The sequence below is a fragment of the Pan troglodytes genome, chromosome 9 (genome assembly GCF_028858775.2).
Source record: "Pan troglodytes isolate AG18354 chromosome 9, NHGRI_mPanTro3-v2.0_pri, whole genome shotgun sequence".
NCBI classification, from domain to species: domain Eukaryota; kingdom Metazoa; phylum Chordata; class Mammalia; order Primates; family Hominidae; genus Pan; species Pan troglodytes.
In genome coordinates this window covers 114,255,885-114,273,060 of record NC_072407.2, presented here as the reverse complement: position 1 = coordinate 114,273,060, position 17,176 = coordinate 114,255,885, and the positions used below count along the sequence as shown (strand labels likewise).

The following is a 17,176-nucleotide window of genomic DNA, read 5'->3' as shown; positions in this document are numbered from 1 at the left end:
GTCAACAGATGGCAGAGAGGGGTCTCCAAGCCAGGAATTTCTGGCTCAAAAGTTCACTGTACCTTACCACACCATTTTCTTAATTCAAAGAAAGAAGGTACAAGGAACAGAAATGGATATAATAATTTTATAATTTATTAGAGTACTAGTAAAGATGCTGCCTCTTTTACAAAATGATAATCCAATGAACTCAACTAATCACACTGTGCTAGTACCCTATTAACCCTCTCTAAAACATTCACAGAGTGGATACAGGGCTGCTCCAGGGCCAGTGAGATTTCTCTCCAAAGTAAAATTCCCAGGGAGTGCTCTGGTCTCTAAGGCTTGATTAGCAAGTACCAATTAATGCGCCTTCAGTCCTCTTTGTGTCTTGAGCACTGAGGGCTAACCCTTCCCTTGCCGACAAAGATAAGATTAAATCATTCTCACCCTAAAGAGTTCAAGTTCTAATGCACTGCTCCCTCCCAGGGCCTTGAATAGAGAACAATCTTTAGGACAAAAGAATGCATCTCTAATAGTGAAATTTTAGACGTCAGCAAAGGAGATATTTTTAAGTCACACATAGACACACACATTTTCCATGTCACACCTTATTGAGACAGTGGTTCCTCATCTGGTGCCAAGGACCGTGGCTCACCTCGGTGTCACCCAACTTAACGTCTTGCCCCGCCACAAACCATGGGTACACACCAAACCAGGGCGTGCCATGCCCGGGAGACTGGTCCAACCCCGGCGCCCAGGCCTGCAACCCCTGGGAGGCGTGGGCTGCCGCTGCCAGCACCCCGAGCCTGTCGCTGCGTCCCCGCGGCTCCCCCTCTCCGGGGTCCGCCCGGCCAGCCCAGGCGCCCGCAAGAGGGACCACGCCCGCCCGGAGCCGCCCGCGTCCCCGCCCCCCGGCACGCACCGTGGCTGCCAGAGGGCCGCTGCCGCCACCTCCCGGCCGCGTCTCCCCGAACCGCGCTCAGCCGCCACTCCCCAGAAACCTCCCGGAGGACGCTCGGGTCCGAGTCCACTGGGCCTGGGAGGTGGTGACTGTCCTGGCAGGGGCTTCCTTCGGAAAGAATCGTCTTCCTTTCGGGTCACTCACGCCGCGCACCCAGACTGGAGGTGGAGATGAGCGCTTCCAGCACCGACCTCCCCCAGGGTTCCAACGGACACGTGCTCCACGCCCCTTCCCAGTCTTGGGGATCCGAAAAAGCCACACAGCCTGGCCCCAGGCACAACGTATAACAACTAGGACCCCCAAATCTGGGCAGGCCGGCTCCACTTGGGCCATCCTGGCTGCCTGAAAGAATGCGAGTTGGAGCAGAGATCTTTGAACTCAGATTCAAATGTCAGACCCACTGAATTAGAATCCCCTGGGCAGAAGCCAGGGAACTATTTTTGCAAAGTTCCCCCAGGTGATCCTAATGGTCAGGCAGGTTGGGGACCCTCCCAGTTACAAAATCTAGATGACGTTTTCAGGTTATCCACACATGCACAGAAACACACACCCCTGGGTCTATGAAAAGGCAACAATATGAGGTTGTGCGCTTGAAATGAGAAAGATTTCATGACAGCTCATCACCTAGCCCGGGAGTTTCTAACCTTGTCTGTTTATCATGCCCTTAATGTCTCAATGCTTTTTTTCACAGTAACCCTAGGCCTAAAGAAATACCTGACTGTTCTGTGTATTAAGTAGCTAGACCCAAGTAAGAAGTATTTCTGTCCTAACAACTTAGTAGCCACTAGAAAAAATATTGCATATAAACTAGAAAAAAAAACATCTCATTCTTAGCCACAACTTCTCACTAACGGGATGTGTGTGCTTGTTGAGCACTGCGCAACTTCTCAGACCTTGGAATTGGATTAGACGCTGCCACCCTCATTTCCTATTCTATATTGATTTTCCCATGGTACGTGTTTTATGTCATAGCAAATGACAAAAACTGAAAATGTAGCTTCAGAAAAATACGGTTTTATCAAAAAACATGTAGGGCAGGCTGGGCGTGGTGGCTCACACCTGTAATCCCAGCACTTTGAAAGGCCAAGGCAGGTGAATCACTTGAGGTCAGGAGTTCGAGACCAGATCAACCAACATGGTAGTAGTAGAGAAACCCCATCTCTACTAAAAATACAAAAATTAGCTGGGCGTGGTGGCATGTGCCTGTATTCTCAGCTACTCAGGAGGCTGAGGCAGGAGAATCTCTTAAACCTGGGAGGCGGAGGTTGCAGTGAGCCAAGATCACACCACTGCACTCCAGCCTGGGCGACAGAGTGAGACACCATCTCAAGGAAAAAAAAAAAAAAAAATGTAGGGCAATCTAATATTGAGTCTTCAAGCTATCCTGCACTACTTAGTAGTTTGCATGGAGCCCAACAAAAGTTGAGTGTTGCCTTTGGCCTTTAAAATATCTCAAAGAGCCCCTCTGAATCCACAGCAGCTCCAAGAACACCTCAGCACAGAGTTTGGGAACATGCATGGAACTCACTCCTGCTCCTCTCCTCATCCCACACTCCCCAGGGTTCACAGTGCTCCTCCTGCAAGCATCTTCTTTCTTGCCAAATGCTTTCCCACCTCAGCACTTTGTGCCCTTGCTCTTCTCTCTGCCAGGAATGCTCTTCCTCAGGTCTCCGCAGGCCCAGCTCCTTCTTGGCCTCCAGGTCTTGGTTCAAAGACCACTGTGCTCCCTAAAGCCTCTTCAGGCCTCCCACCAAATCACTTCTATCCTATGGGCCTGTTTCCTTTTCTGTATAGCTTTTATCACTATCTGAAGTTATCCTGCTTAGTTTACTTACTTATTTTCAAGCTTCCCCACCAGAATGTGAACTTGATGAGAACAGAGACTTTTGTTCATTACTGTTTCCGCAGAACCCGGAACAATGGTTAGCAATAAGTAGACAATAAACAATTGTTCGATGAATGACTGCAGCCTCTACACTCAGCTCAGGGAGATAAAAGGTAAGAAGAATGTGCTTTACACGTGCTATCCCCTTGGATCTTCACAACACTCTTTGGAAATAGATACAAATAGACATGATTAATCCCATTTAATAGATGAGAAACTCACATTCAAAGAAGTTAAGTGTTCAAAGCTGCACAGCTGAAGTGGCAGAGCTAAGATTCAAGTTCATGTCTACTTGACTGCAAAGGCTGCTTTTCATAAAATCACATTAACATCATGTTGGATACCTTCAACACATACATTTTTTTTTTTTAAGACGGAGTTTCACCCTTGTCACCCAGGCTGAAGTGCAGTGGCACAACCTCGGCTCACTGCAACCTCCACCTCCTGGGTTCAAGCGATTCTCCTGCCTCAGCCTCCCAAGTGGCTGGGACTACAGGCATGAGCCACTACATTGGCTAATTTTTGTATTTTTAGTAGATACAGGGTTTCATCATGCTGGCCAGGCTAGTCTCAAACTCCTGACCTCAGGTAATCCACTGGCCTTGGCCTCCCAAAGTGCTGGGATTACAGGCATGAGCTACCGCACCCGGCCAACATTTATTTTTTAAAAAAAAAATTTTAACCACATTGCCTCCCATTATCCCATTATCCACCTAGAAAAGCTAATAATAACAATGGCAAAGTCAAGAAATGTAGCCAAGGGGCCAACAGAACCCCAGAGTCCTTAGAGAAACTGGCCACATTGGCATTTCCCCACTCGAGGACTCAGCCCCTGCCTCCAGTAGAAAATAGCAGAGGTGCCCACCTGGGAAGGCCTTGCCTTTATTATTCCTCTGGCCGTAGCTGGCCATACCAAGGAGACCTCTTGCAGACATATCTTCTGGCCTGGCCCATGTTACCCTGTAAACCTAATGACATGTGTAACTCTCATTGCTGATTACAACTGCCAAGCTCCTGTTGATCATCATGACAGGTAAGAGGCAAACACACGTGCAGCTGCAATCAAGGACATGATGAGCACCTACCCTGAGCTCTGGATGGCACTGGGTGCTCAGGTTGCCCACATTTTAGACAGTCGCTGATTGGAGCAAGGATTATCAGGCCACACTCATCTGCATCCCCCAGGAAATGCTGGGTTGCCTTGACCCCCTGGGAGGAGTTATGAAGGGTCCCCACAGGCTAGAGCTTGGGTGGCTGGACACTGAGTTGGAGACCCTCGTACAAAGAAAGGGAGATTAAAATTTGTTCTGTAAAGTCAAGGGACTTGTGCTTGTCAATTTCCCCTCTTCATATGGCTCTGTTTCCCCATGTTGCTTTTAAACAGGTGGTTCAGGCAGGAAAAGAAATCAGCTCTTCCCTCCTCACCCCTATACTCCCCTTGGCCTGGCCCAGCTATAACTTCTGCTTATTCAAGACTCAGTAGTGTTGGTGCTGCCTCCAGGAAGCCTGTCCTGGCCCCTGAGACCTCTCCTCTGTGCTCAGAATAACCCCCATACATCACTGGATCCTGGTACTCGCCCTGCTGCATTATAATTATCTAAGTGTGGGTCTGTCTCCCATCCGGGCTGTGAGCTGAACTGAGGTAGGAACTGTGACCCATTTACTGTCATGTCTCCAGCTAACACCATGCCTGGCACAGAGTAAGTGGAATAAATATCTGGGCTAATGGAGTTGCTGGATTACCAGACTACGTGTTCTGACAGGTAGTTGGGAAGATAGGATCATCATAGTTCTAGTCTCTGTGCTGCCGACATTCACAAGCTCTTGGAAGACCTTAGGAATCATCTAGCCCTGTGCACAGGTTCCCACATCCTGAAGTCCCTGCACCAGGAAGGGTGGTCTGCCAGAACTACAAAGGCCGAGGGAACAACTTCTCAGGAAAGCCTTGGCCACAGGCTACTCTCATTTCTGAAGGCTCTGAGCCTATCTCACTGACCATTTAGAACAAATTGTTCATGACTCAACTTCATTATCTTCTACCCCGTATAGGAGCCCCAGCCTCCTCGGCTCTGCATTAGGTCATTGTTATCACTCCCTTGTGGGCTTGCCATGTCACCTCCACAAGCAGCAGCAAAAATCACTTGCCAGAAAAAATGTCAGAAAAGCAATTAACATGAGCCTGGGTAGCAAGAAAGAAGCAACACATAAGAACAAAGGAGATGGCTCCTCCCTGCAAAGTCTGTGATTGCCTACCAGGGAAGCCAGCTCTGGGAGACCTGGGGATTGGGCTTGAGCCATCAGCCTCTGCCCCTGGTGCTTTATTTCAGAAGCACCAGCATCCCTTTAATCATGCGCAGGAAGCTTGACTGCTGTGGGAGCCCAAAGGGACCACCTGAAGCCTGTGATGAGACAGGCTGCAGCGCAGGAGAAAGACAGAGTCTCCCCCACTGCCTGCTGAGGAATGCAGCTGCTCTGCAGCTGAACTTGGAGAGGCGAGAAAGAGAACAGACATTTAGGAAATGAGAGGTGACCCAGTGTCTGAACACTGAAGGTCATGGGGAGATACAAGAGACAGAGAACAGGCTGGGCATGGTGGCTCACGCCTGTAATCCCAGCACTTTGGGAGGTGGGCAGATCACGAGGTCAAGAGATTGAGACCATCCTGGCCAACACAGTGAAACCCCGTCTCTACTAAATATACAAAAATTAGCTAGGCGTGGTGGCACATGCCTTTAATCCCAGCTACTTGGGAGGCTGAGGCAGGAGAATCCCTTGAACCCGGGAAGCAGAGCTTGCAGTGAACTGAGATCGCGCCACTGCACCCCAGCCTGGCGATAGAGCAAGACTCTGTCTCAAAAAAAAAGAGAGAACAAGGAGAGAGGGATAGACAAACAGACACAAACATAAAAGCAGAGACAAAAGTTGACAACTTTAAAAAGAATTTTTAAACAGAAGGAGTTTTCACCATTAGTGAGTGAGGGGCCTCCCTGAGAGTGGGGGAGGATTATGAAATCATTACCAGAATGTTCTAGATCTCACCCCTGGAGACCACAAAGTCAGACCACGTTTACATTCAGTTCCCAAATTGTGATCATCTAAGCTCTCACCAAGCTGTGGCAGCAGGTCCCGCAGCCTTCTCTGAGAGGCAGCATGGCCTCAGGGACTAAGGAGCCAGCCCTGAAGCGGAATTCACTCTGCTGCGGCCCCCACCTCAGGCTGCCACTATGGCACCCACAAGCTCACCATCTGCAAGGCACGGCTTTCACCACCACTGCCGCTCTGGCGCCTAAGGAAGACCTGCCCTGACCCCCACTTCTCAGTCCTTACTATGGGATCCATCCTTCCCCAGTGCCACACTTCTCCCTTGAATTTCCTTGAGAATTGGAGGCGGCAGAAGGAACCTGCGTGGGGCCTAGAGCAGCCTAAAGCCCCTGACCCACCTGCCTCGTACCTCATGCCCACCAGCTTCACAGGGCCAGGGGTCAGTCATCTCCCACCATAGAAATAGCTGACACCTTCACGCCCTGGAGCCTGAATCCGAGGGAGATGTGGCTGCCCCTTAGCCTACGGCCCTGGGTCTTGGGGGATGATGCTGGGTTCCTGAGTGACCCTGTGGAATCAATGAGCTCACCTACTCCCCAGAGGCTGCTAAATGAGGGAGAGAAGTAATCCACAACGTTTTTTAAACCACTGTATTCTTGGATGTTTTTCTTACAACAGCTTTGCCTCGCACCCTAACAAATAGCAAGAGCAGGCAATTTCCTGGCAGGAGTCACATCTGATTTCAGCTCACAAGACAGCCAGCCCTCCAATCCTGGGGTTCCATATCTGAAGATTTAGCCAACTGCAGATAGAAAATATTCCAAAACAAACCAAAAATATATATAACAATAAGAAAACACAGGCCAGGCACGGTGGCTCATGCCTGTAATCCCAGCACTTCGGGAGGCCAAGGCAGGTGGATCACCTTGGGGTCGGGAGTTTGAGACCAGCCTGACCAATATAGAGAAACCCTGTCTCTACTAAAAATGCAAAAATTAGCTGGGCGTGGTGGCGCACGCCTGTAATCCCAGCTACTAGGGAGGCTGAGGCAGGAGAATCGCTTGAACCTGGGAGGCGGAGGTTGCGGTGAGCCAAGATCGCACCACTGCACTCCAGCCTGGGCAACAAGAGTGAAACTCCATCTCGAAAAAGAAAAAGAAAATACAAATTAAAAACCCATTAAAAAAGCTATTTACATAGCATTTTACATTGCATCAGGTTTTATAAGTGGTCTGGAGGTGATTTAAAGTATATGAGAGAATTGTAGGTTATATGCAAATACCACACCATTTCATATCAGGGACTTGAGCATCTGTGGATTTTGGTATCTGCAGACAGGGAGTATGTCCTGGAATCAATCCCCTGTGGACACTGAGGGATGACTATGATGATAATACCCTCTAAGAATCAACTTAATATGAGTTCGTTGTTCCGAGCAGGTACTGGGCACTCCCAGTGAATAAGAAAGTGTCCTCAGGGCCTCCCTCCACATCACCTAGTAGAGACAAATGGGGCCTTTCTCTTTGTTCCAACAGCTTAATCACTTCTTTCTTCCCACTTTTTGCATCCCCCTCCCCTGCCCTTCAAGGCACAACAGCAAATCCAATGAGGGACCAGCCCACACTCAACAGCTACACTAACCAGCTGAGTGACCTTGACACCTGCTTCTCAATCAAGGGCTGGACTAGATCTGTGGCTTTCAATCCCAGCTGTGCATTAGAATTACCAAGGGACCTTTGAAATATTGAAATGCTGAGTCCCTCATCAGACCAACTAAAACCAAATTTCTGTGGGGTGGAGAACCTTTAACTCGGAAACTAAATCCAGTTCCCAGATTAATTTCATCAAATGGTGCTGTTCTGGTCACAATCCAGCTCATGTAGCCTTCGCTGGACTTTGTCTTATTTATAGCCCAACACCTGGGACAGTCACAGGTATCACACATAGTAGATGCTCACTTTTCCTTCTAAGAGGTTGCTGTCATTGTGGATAAAATTCCATGTTTTCTGCATTTGATTTCAGAATACAGGAATGGAACTTTTCTCTAAGAAAGAAAAATAAAAAAAACTAAGTTTGGTCACTTTTTACTCCTGTGGGGTCTTCAAAAGACTTGTGTAGCAGACAGAACATGGGCTTTGGAGTCATTCAGACTGGGTGTGAATTCCAGCTCTGCTCCTCCTTCACCATGTGACTTGGGCAAGTGATATACTGGCTCCCCTTGTAACCAACATGGTCACTTGAATTACAGGTGAATAGCATTTCCTGATTACAAATATGCAATTTGTGCAGCCCAAAGCAGCAGCTGCGGCTGAACCTCAGTGCCTAGTTTTCTTAGCTGTAAAATGAAAGTAGTAATAGTTACAACACAGCTTTCATGCAAAAATATGAACAATGTAAGTAAAATAGTTAGCATAGCCCCTAGCATATATAAATACTCAAGAAATGCTAATTTTCTCCCACTTTTACCCCCAAAGTTTTCTATATCCCCAAACCTATGCATCTGTGTCCTCTGAATGGAAGGCATGTAAGGGACTCCTATTGAGTGGCCACCTGAGATCTCTGCAGGACACTCGCAGATGCAAGGCAGGCTGAGATGGATGTGGTGTGCAGCTTGATCCTGGTAAGGCAGCTACTAACAGCGGTGCAAGTTTTGCATTGCACAACACTGTTGGGCTCCTTTCACATCATGGTCATCACAGGTTTTTCTAGTTCCTACAGCAGTTTTCTAGAAGATGTCAGTGGGGTGTGTGAAAGAAATGGTACCATTTTCCAAATTCAACCAAATTTGCCCTGTTGACCAGCTGTAGGCTGCCATCCCCACTCCCTAGTTCCTCTGCCTTAATATGACATTGGACCTCATCACCCAACCAACCTGTCCACAAAGTAAGTCCTGATGATGCCCCTCTCAGGGGCACACAAGCCATTCTTTGTGCCTCTCCTTGAAACTGATCATACAATGAAAATGAGAAACACAGGAGGACAAATGGAGAAGATGAATCCCACCACAAGATGTCCTGAAACTTCCATGCTGTTGGGAGCTCCTAGCCCCCTTCAATGCAGACCAAATCACCCAGCTCCCAGACAAGGGTTCCAACTCACAGCTGCTACATGTGAGCTCCCAGATGGGATAGCTCTATAATGTGCCGCACCTACATCCCCATTTAAAAGAAACCGCCTGCCCTCATCCCCTGCCACAGGTACTTCCCAGCAGGGCAGTTCTGTTTTATGGCACACTCTCCCCTGCCCAGCTAATTGCAACAGGAAGCAGACTCCCAAACAGCTCATTCATTGGCTGGCTAGAGACTTTTGATGTGGCCCAGCACCTGAAAAAGGGGAAGGGTGTGTCAATTAGATTTCTATCTCAGAAAGCAAAACTGGAAAATGTCAAGAAAATCAGTCCGTTGGTGGCGGGAGCCAAGGCTGAAATGTCCTGGAGTGCAGCAAGTGGAGAGAGGCTGAAGGGACCACAGTGAGTGAGGGGTAAACCAAAGTTATGAATCAGCAGAAGCTGTGGTGCAGGGAAGAGGCAGGTGCAGAAAACAAGGCAAGGGAGCTGCCAGTGGCGAGCGGAAAATGGAGGATCTGCTCACAGAAGCCAGGTCGCCTTACTGGGGGAGAGCCAAAGCAAAGATCCAGGACTCCTGCTGGAGTGTAACCTCAGATCCAAACGCAGGCTCTGTGGACATTCTTGCTCCCTTGTTGCTCCCTTCTCCTTCCAGCTACCTCCCCAACTTCACTTGTACTGGTGTGTGAAGGCATCTGGTTATTGCCGCTTAAAGAACCCGGCCGGGCACAGTGGCTCACACCTGTAATCCCAGCACTTTGGGAGGGCGAGGCGGGCAGATCGCTTGAGTTCAGGAGTTCCAGACCAGCCTGGGCAACATGGCGAAACCCTATCTCTACAAAAAAATGCAAAACAATTACCCAGGTGTGGTGGCACATGCCTGTAGTCCCAGCTATTTGGGGGGCTGAGGTGGGATGATCACTGGATCCCAGGAGGTCAAGGCTGCAATGAGCCAAGATCATACCACTGCACTCCAGCCTGGATGACAAAGTGAGACCCTGTCTCAAAAAAAAAACAAACAAACAAAAAAAAACCACCTCAGTTCAACCATTAGCAAGTAGAGATGGACAGAGAAAGTCACACACACAAAAAAAACCAATCAATAAGGAAACCACCTAAAAGAAGAACAATTATTTTACAGTTTCTGGGAATAATACTAATTAACATGTGTATAACCATTTGCAAATTTTGGCTTAGGATAATCATGAGAAACATAGAAATTGAATCTGAGTTCTGTCTCACCAGTCACCATTGCAGAATCAGTTCATTTTAGTCAGAAGTCCAGATAGGGGACTTTGCAATCTACAGCTCACCCTGTCACATCTCAGTGGATCTTTTTGAGGTGGGGGGGAAAAAAAAAAAAACCTTGAGAAGCGAGGGCTAGGGGAAGGGAGGAAAGCATCTTGAAATAGACCATGGTGGCCACTAGAGGGAGATGCTACCTTGTGAAACATTTCACGGCCCGCTACTTCCAGGGAGAGTTCTCAGCTGAGACCAGAGAACGTGAAGGGACCTGCTCCCCTTCCTCCTCTTTTAGAGACGAGATGAGGCAGCATCCTCTCTGGAACCGAACGGGCTCTCCTCCGCGTTGGTGAAGACAAGGCCATGTTCTACAAAGTTCATGCATAACCCATCGTTCCTGCGGACCAAGGCAACAGGAATGGCCATCGTCTGGAGGGGCCGGCTGAAAGAGAGCCGGAAGAAGAAATGTCTAATGCTGCCCTCAAACAGCTGAGAGAATACGGAGAAGGGCCACATTTGCTATGCGCGGCTTCAAATGGCGGAACTACGGCCCATGGCTGAGAGCTACAAGGAGAAACCACTCAGTACAAGAAGGGCTCCTTGGAAACACAGCTGACCAAATTGTGGAGTGGATCCAGCTGACACTGACCATTTTTGGGTGTGGCATAGATGGGCGACCACACTGTGTGGGCAGTTGGTCTCACCGCCTCTAAGACACCTTCCATCTCTGAGAACCTGCAGGAAGGAGAGAAGTGGCCTTGCGACCCCCACCCGCCCCGCTCACGCCGAGTGCTTCTTTGCCGCCCATCCTACCGCGTGCCACCAGGGGGCGCCGCTGCTCTGGAAGACGCCTTACCACTGAGGTTTCAGAACCAATCCCTGAGAGCCAAGTGCCCACCCTCAACCAAAAGACCACCTGTTAGGTCGGGATAGCACAATGAATCTGGATTGGTTGCACCTCCGCTATTCCAAACACATTGCAATAGTACGTAAAGTATAAAAAGAGAAAACCAAAAGATATAGTTCCTGCCCACTGCCGTGGCTCACACCTGTAATCCCAGTGCTTTGGGAAGCCAAGGTGGGAGGATTGCTTGAGGCCAGGAGTTTGAGATCAGCCTAGGCAACATAGCAAAGCCCCGTCTCTACAAAAAAAAAAAAATAGCCAGGTGTGGTGGCAAGCACCTGCAGTCCTAGCTATTTGGGAAGCTGAGGAGGGAGGATCGCTTGAGCCCAAGAGTTCAAGGTTACAGTAAGCTATGATTATGCCAATGCACTCCAGCCTTGGGACAGAATGAGAACTTGTCTCTAAAAACAAAAAAAAAAAGATATAGTTGAGCTGAAAAAAAATATGTATGAATATCTCTTTGGATCAGAAAAGGAAGATAAACCCAAAGCAGTGAGCAAGGCTGAAGCTCCAGGACGGCTGCCCAGTGCTACCTGGGGTAACAAATTCCTGGGGAGCCATGGGCCCGGGGAGGGGAAGGACAAAGCCTCCCTTCCAGGAACTGAGACAAGCCACCCACTGTGCTGTCTCCAGTATCTCTTGTCACCAGCCACCTTCATGAGGCGTTTCTAGACCTGGGGTTCAGAGGGACAGGAGGAAGCAACTGCAAAACCTCTAGAGAGGTGCAGTTGAACAATCAGAAGAGAAAGAAGAAAAAATCCAAAAGCCTCCCATTCCACATGAGCCTGCAAATCCAAAATTACAAAACACAGGAAGAACCTCATGCTAAGCCTAGCAGCCAGCAGCACCAACACTCTGAACATGAATCAATCCAGACAAAATTAGTATTCAGAAGCAGCATGACATACATGCATACATTGAGGCTGATAAGAGAAAAAGGAAGCATAATGCTGTCATCCACACAGGGTGAATGTCCAAATAGCACATGCCGCTGGCCTGCTGAGGAGCACCCCTTGGGGTCCACTCACAGAGAGGACCAGGAACACGTGTGCAGGTCCCCATGACCCTTTTCTCCTAGGTTAGCACTGTACTGCCTGGGAGGGGAAAAGAAGCAAAAGTTGCTTCCTGGGAGAGTCAGGAAGGGACATTCTACTGATGACACTAGTGGTTTGGGGCCTATCCGGGACTAAAGCAGCCCCTCTCTTGAGCCCCGTGTCCTCAAAGAGAGACTAGTAGATTGAAAAAGTACTGGTTCAAGGAATGTGAAACCTGCTATTAATTGATTTATTACTTTAGACAAGTCACTTTCCTTCTCAGAGCTTCTGTTTCCCCAACAGTAAAATGATGTTAAACAGATCATCCCTAAGATAAGGTTATCTTTGATAACCCAGGTAAGGTTATCATTCTAAAAGAAAGGAATCAGTAACTCATCTCTTTAATTCTTTCATTTTTAATACAAGCCTAGCACCTTTTCTTTTCTAAGTACAGTATTTAATTTCTGGTTGTAATATTAATCTATGTTCATTAGTAAAAGGGAAAAACTCAAAGAAGGAAATAAAAATGACTGCAATGTCACCAGTTAGAGACAACACTGCTAACATTTGCTGTAATTTCCAGTGACCTTTCTTTTACTGTGCTAATATAAATATGAGGGTGGTTTTTTTTTACAGAAATCAGGTAATAATATTCACTGCTAACTGAACATCTACTACCTGTCAGACACAGGACCAAGTGCTATACAAACATCTCACCAATCTTTATAGCAACCTGCAGGGGAGACACAATGTCTCCAATTTACTGAAAAGAAAATTTCTGTGCAACAAAAAGTCAAGCAACCTGCCTGAGGCCACGTAACTGTGAGGAACAGAGCAGAATTCCTACCATACCAGCTTCCTGAATGGTCTACATTGTCTTGTGACTTTTTTTTTTTTTTACTTATTTTTAACATGTTCCCATTTTTCAGTTACTTTTCTAACACATTATTATAAGTGGTTCAAGGTATTAATCACATAATCCCTTACTGGCTAGCATTTAAGATGTTTTCAATTTTCACTATCATAGACAATGCTGTGATTATCTTCCTTCCACATAATTCTTTCCACTCAGCAGTAATCATTCTTAAGATAAAAACGTTGAACATCCTGATCAAAGGGTATGCACTTTCTTTTTTTGTTTTTTTATTTTGAGACGGAGTCTCGCTCTGTTGCCCAGGCTGGAGTGCAGTAGCGCGGTCTCGGCTCACTGCAACCTCCGCCTCCCGGGTTCATACCATTCTCCTGCCTCAGCCTCCCAAGTAGCTGGGACTACAGGTGCCCGCCACCGTGCCCAGCTAATTTTTTGAATTTTTAGTAGAAACGAGGTTTCACCATGTTAGCCAGGATGGGTATGCACTTTCTTAAGGCTATTGACAAATAGTGTCAAATTGCCCTCCAAAACACTCAAACAATTATTCTCCCTTTAACAATTTATGAAAAGTTCAATTTGCCTGCAACCTCATTAATCTTGGAAGTGATCTCATTTTTATTCATCTTAGCTGATGTTACAGGTGAAATGTCTTGATTGTTAATGTAGCTAAATTTTGTTCTGAAGTCATCAACCACTTTATGATTCATTTTAATAAGCACCTATATACAAATCCTTGGAAGACAGGAGGAAAATGAAGAAATGGGATCAAAAGGAGAGAATATCAATTTCATTTATTTAACAAAAACTAAATACCTAACATCTGCAAGGCATGTTACAGGCCCTGTAGGCATTCAAATGAGTAAGCACAAGCAACTATTGAGCACCTGCTGTATGCTCCAAGATACCAGACATGCTAAGTGTCATAGGAGAGACAAAAGAAGGTACAACATTTATCCTCCAAGAACCCAAAATCTAGTTGAGAAAGGGAAAAAACCAACACAAGAAGGTGTTTTGAGCCTAATTCCTCTTTATCTGTTCTTTCATGGAACGGAGCTTCCACCTCCTTTTATGGCCTGCTCAGTAAACCTCAAACCATTGTGGCTTGTTCATATACCTCTCTTCCTGGATCACGTGGGAGCTCCAGAGGGCAGAGATGGGCTCTTACTCAACGGTCAAATGGACACCCTGGAATGATGGACGGACATCCTGGAATGATGGAATGATTTTCCAATTCTTACCTCATGATTGAGGGTTGTAAATTAGCGACAGGTTGCCACATCCCCTAGCCACTCCCTACTGCCCACCCCCTGCAGGCATCAGAAACACAGGGCCAGTACTCAGATACAAGGTCATAGGCATATACATTAAGTTAACATTAACAGCATTCATTTATTGGTTGGATTCAATAACCAGCCACACTCCCTGAAACTGTCAGAGTCTGATAATTAGGGCATGCACTGCGACCCTTGGTTATGTCAGTACACAGGATGTTTATCTGACTGTTCATTTACATGACTGATTCAAGGGTTTTGGTTTTGTTTGTTTTTTTGTTTGTTTGTTTGCTTGCTTACTCTTTCTCCTCACTTACTGATGTTCACCTCTCCTCCCTGCCCTTCCAGGATCCACAGGTCATAAGATCATCACCCGCCACCTGATCTGATTCCCCTGGCTTAGAAACCTGGCCATTCACACATAAGCTCACCAAGTTCATTTCACTTGCAGTTGTCTTCTCATTTTTCTTTTTTACTTGCTGTGATTTTTCCAGCCCTCTCTCTGGCTCTCTCCCTCTCGCCTTGCTCAGAGAGGTTTTACACCAGCCCTTCCTAGGTCTCCTTTCTCCTTTCTCTAAGGGATGTCTCAACACCACTGACATTTCCTGAGTTTTCCATTTACTAGTCACTGAGGTCTTTTATGTGGACTGCCCAAAGCATCTAGAACCAGCACAGCTCAATAAACATTTGCTTAATTCAAACTCTGACTACTGTGCCACTGATTAGAATTTCAAGAGCTTCAGATTCATGTGCCCTGGAGGAAATGGGAAGGACTGGCTACCAAAGGTAGGATTTAAACCCGACTTAAAATCTAAGTACAATCCCAGTGCTTTAAGAAGCCGAGGCAGGTGCATCCCTTGGGCCCAGAAATTCAAGGCTGCAGTGACCTGTGATTTCACTACTGCACTTCAGGCTTTGAGACAGTGCTACAGAGCAAGACCCCGTCTCAAAGAAAACAAAAAAATTAGAGCTAGCCTAGGTTTATGGGAGGAGGTCATCAATGTCTTTAACTGTGAATGGTTAGAGAAGAAAGGAACTGACATTAGCCCAAATAAGTCATGGTCTTTGCTCCTGGGCAACATAGGGAGACCCCATCTTTACAAAAAAAATAAATAATAATAATAATAATACATAAGGCCGGTATGCAGGATGTCCAGTTGCCCGTTCATTTACATGACTGATTCAATCTCAATCTGAATGATAATGGGAGCAGAAAGGACTTCATCCCATCACCCCTTTCCTTCCTTTTCCCCTCTACTCACTTCTGAGGAGCCATCAGTAAGACAGAGAAAAAGACAGAGAAAAGAGATAAACTGTTCACAAAATAGTGTTGAAGGTGCCAGGAGAGGTAGTCATTACTGTGTGTCTTGTTCACGGTCTACACCAAAGATACTGAAGGGCCTGAGCTCCCTGGGCACACATGGACCTCCCAGGATGATCCTCCCCTTCAGAACTGCAGTAGGACCTAGAAAGGCCAGCAGATATGAAAGATGAAGAGGACTGCATAAGAGGAAGGGAGACCAGAGCAAGACAGCCCCCCAGAGGTGTGACCAAGAAGGAGTAGAAATATTCCAAGAAAGTGAATAAATATTCCCCCCATCCTCTGGATGCTGTGTGCATCGGCTAATAATCAGAGTCTCTTACCGGAATGAACTGGACCTGCATACCCTCCTGTAAGCCACCAATGTCACCAAGGGTCCCAGTGTGCATTATAACTGTCATTGACCAGACAGACCCTGTACTAGGTGTTGTACCTACATTACCTCAGTGAATGCCACCTAACACTATGTGCCCAAGACCACGAAGACTTCCAGCCAGGGATCTCAAACTCGAGGGCACATAAGAATCACCTTGGAGCTGGTTAAAATGACACAAAAAGTTATGGCTCCTAAATCTGGAGTGGGGTCCAGGAACATGCATTTTAAATAAGCATCTTGTGGGGCCTTCAGCATCTGCATCACTGTCACAGGTTGCTTATTAAAAATGCATGTTCCTGGCTGGGTGCGGTGGCTCATGCCTGTAATCCCAGAACTTTGGGAGGCCAAGGCAGGTGGGTCAGTTAAGCCCAGGAGTTCAAGACCAGCCTGGGCAACATGATGAAATCCCATCTCTACAAAAAATACAAAAACTGGCCAGGTGTGGTGGTGCACGCCTATAGTCCCAGCTATAGGGAGGTTGAGGCAGGAGGATCACTTGAATCCGGGGAGGTCGAGGATGCAGTGAGCTGTGATTGCATCACCGCACTCCATCCTGAGCCATAGAGTGTAACCTTATCTCAAAAAAAAAAAAAAATGCATGTTCCTGGACCCCCCCACCTCTGACCTACAGATCCAGAACCTGTACGCTCCAGCCCAGCCCTAATAGGCTAGTGGCTTCCCTTTGGACCCTTGGGACCAGCCAGTCTGGTCACACCACAACCATTGTCCTCAGAGAAAGCCCGTCTCACCATTTGTCCTCCATAGAACATTCCTCCAACCTCCTCCTCCCGTTCTCACTATTCTCTCCATCGCAAACCTTCCCTCTCTGCCACTTAAAACTTCCACTGCTGAGTGAGCTCCCCTACATCTTCCACTCATTCCTTTCCCTTATGAGCTTAGATGAAACCAGCAGGGGAAAAATGGCAGACATGAGCTGCAATGATGGCCACCACCCCTCCTCAGGGGAGCTCAGTCATCTTAAGCAGCACAGCTGCAGTGATAATGGCCGCTCCCACCCCCCTGGAAACTCTTAGCAGAGTTAACAGAACAGAGCTGTTAACAGAGCTGTGCAGAGTTAACTTAACAGAGCTGTGCAGATTCTCAGCAGCCACTTGACTGGGGTCTTAGGCAGTCTCCAGTCAAGTGGCTGCTGAGAATCTGCACAGCTCTGTGCTTGGGACCCAAGGCCCTGGTAGTGTAGCTCAAAAGTGGGATCTCCTGAT

The 17,176-nt window shown here is 47.3% G+C and overlaps 1 protein-coding gene across 5 annotated transcripts in view; it reads right to left on the bottom strand.

Moving 5' to 3' along the window:
* Positions 1 to 17,176, bottom strand: part of LOC451550 (uncharacterized) — a 128,096-nt gene that overhangs the window by 73,146 nt on the left and 37,774 nt on the right. Inside the window, exon 1 of one of the 5 annotated variants that reach the window (XR_008537888.2) lies at positions 590 to 870. The exons of 3 other annotated variants lie outside the window; for them this stretch is intronic. The gene's annotated coding sequence lies outside the window, so the exon portion shown is untranslated. Of the gene's footprint in view, positions 1 to 589; positions 871 to 17,176 lie in introns of those variants that run through there. One more of the 5 variants, XR_010147308.1, reaches the window with a different exon arrangement.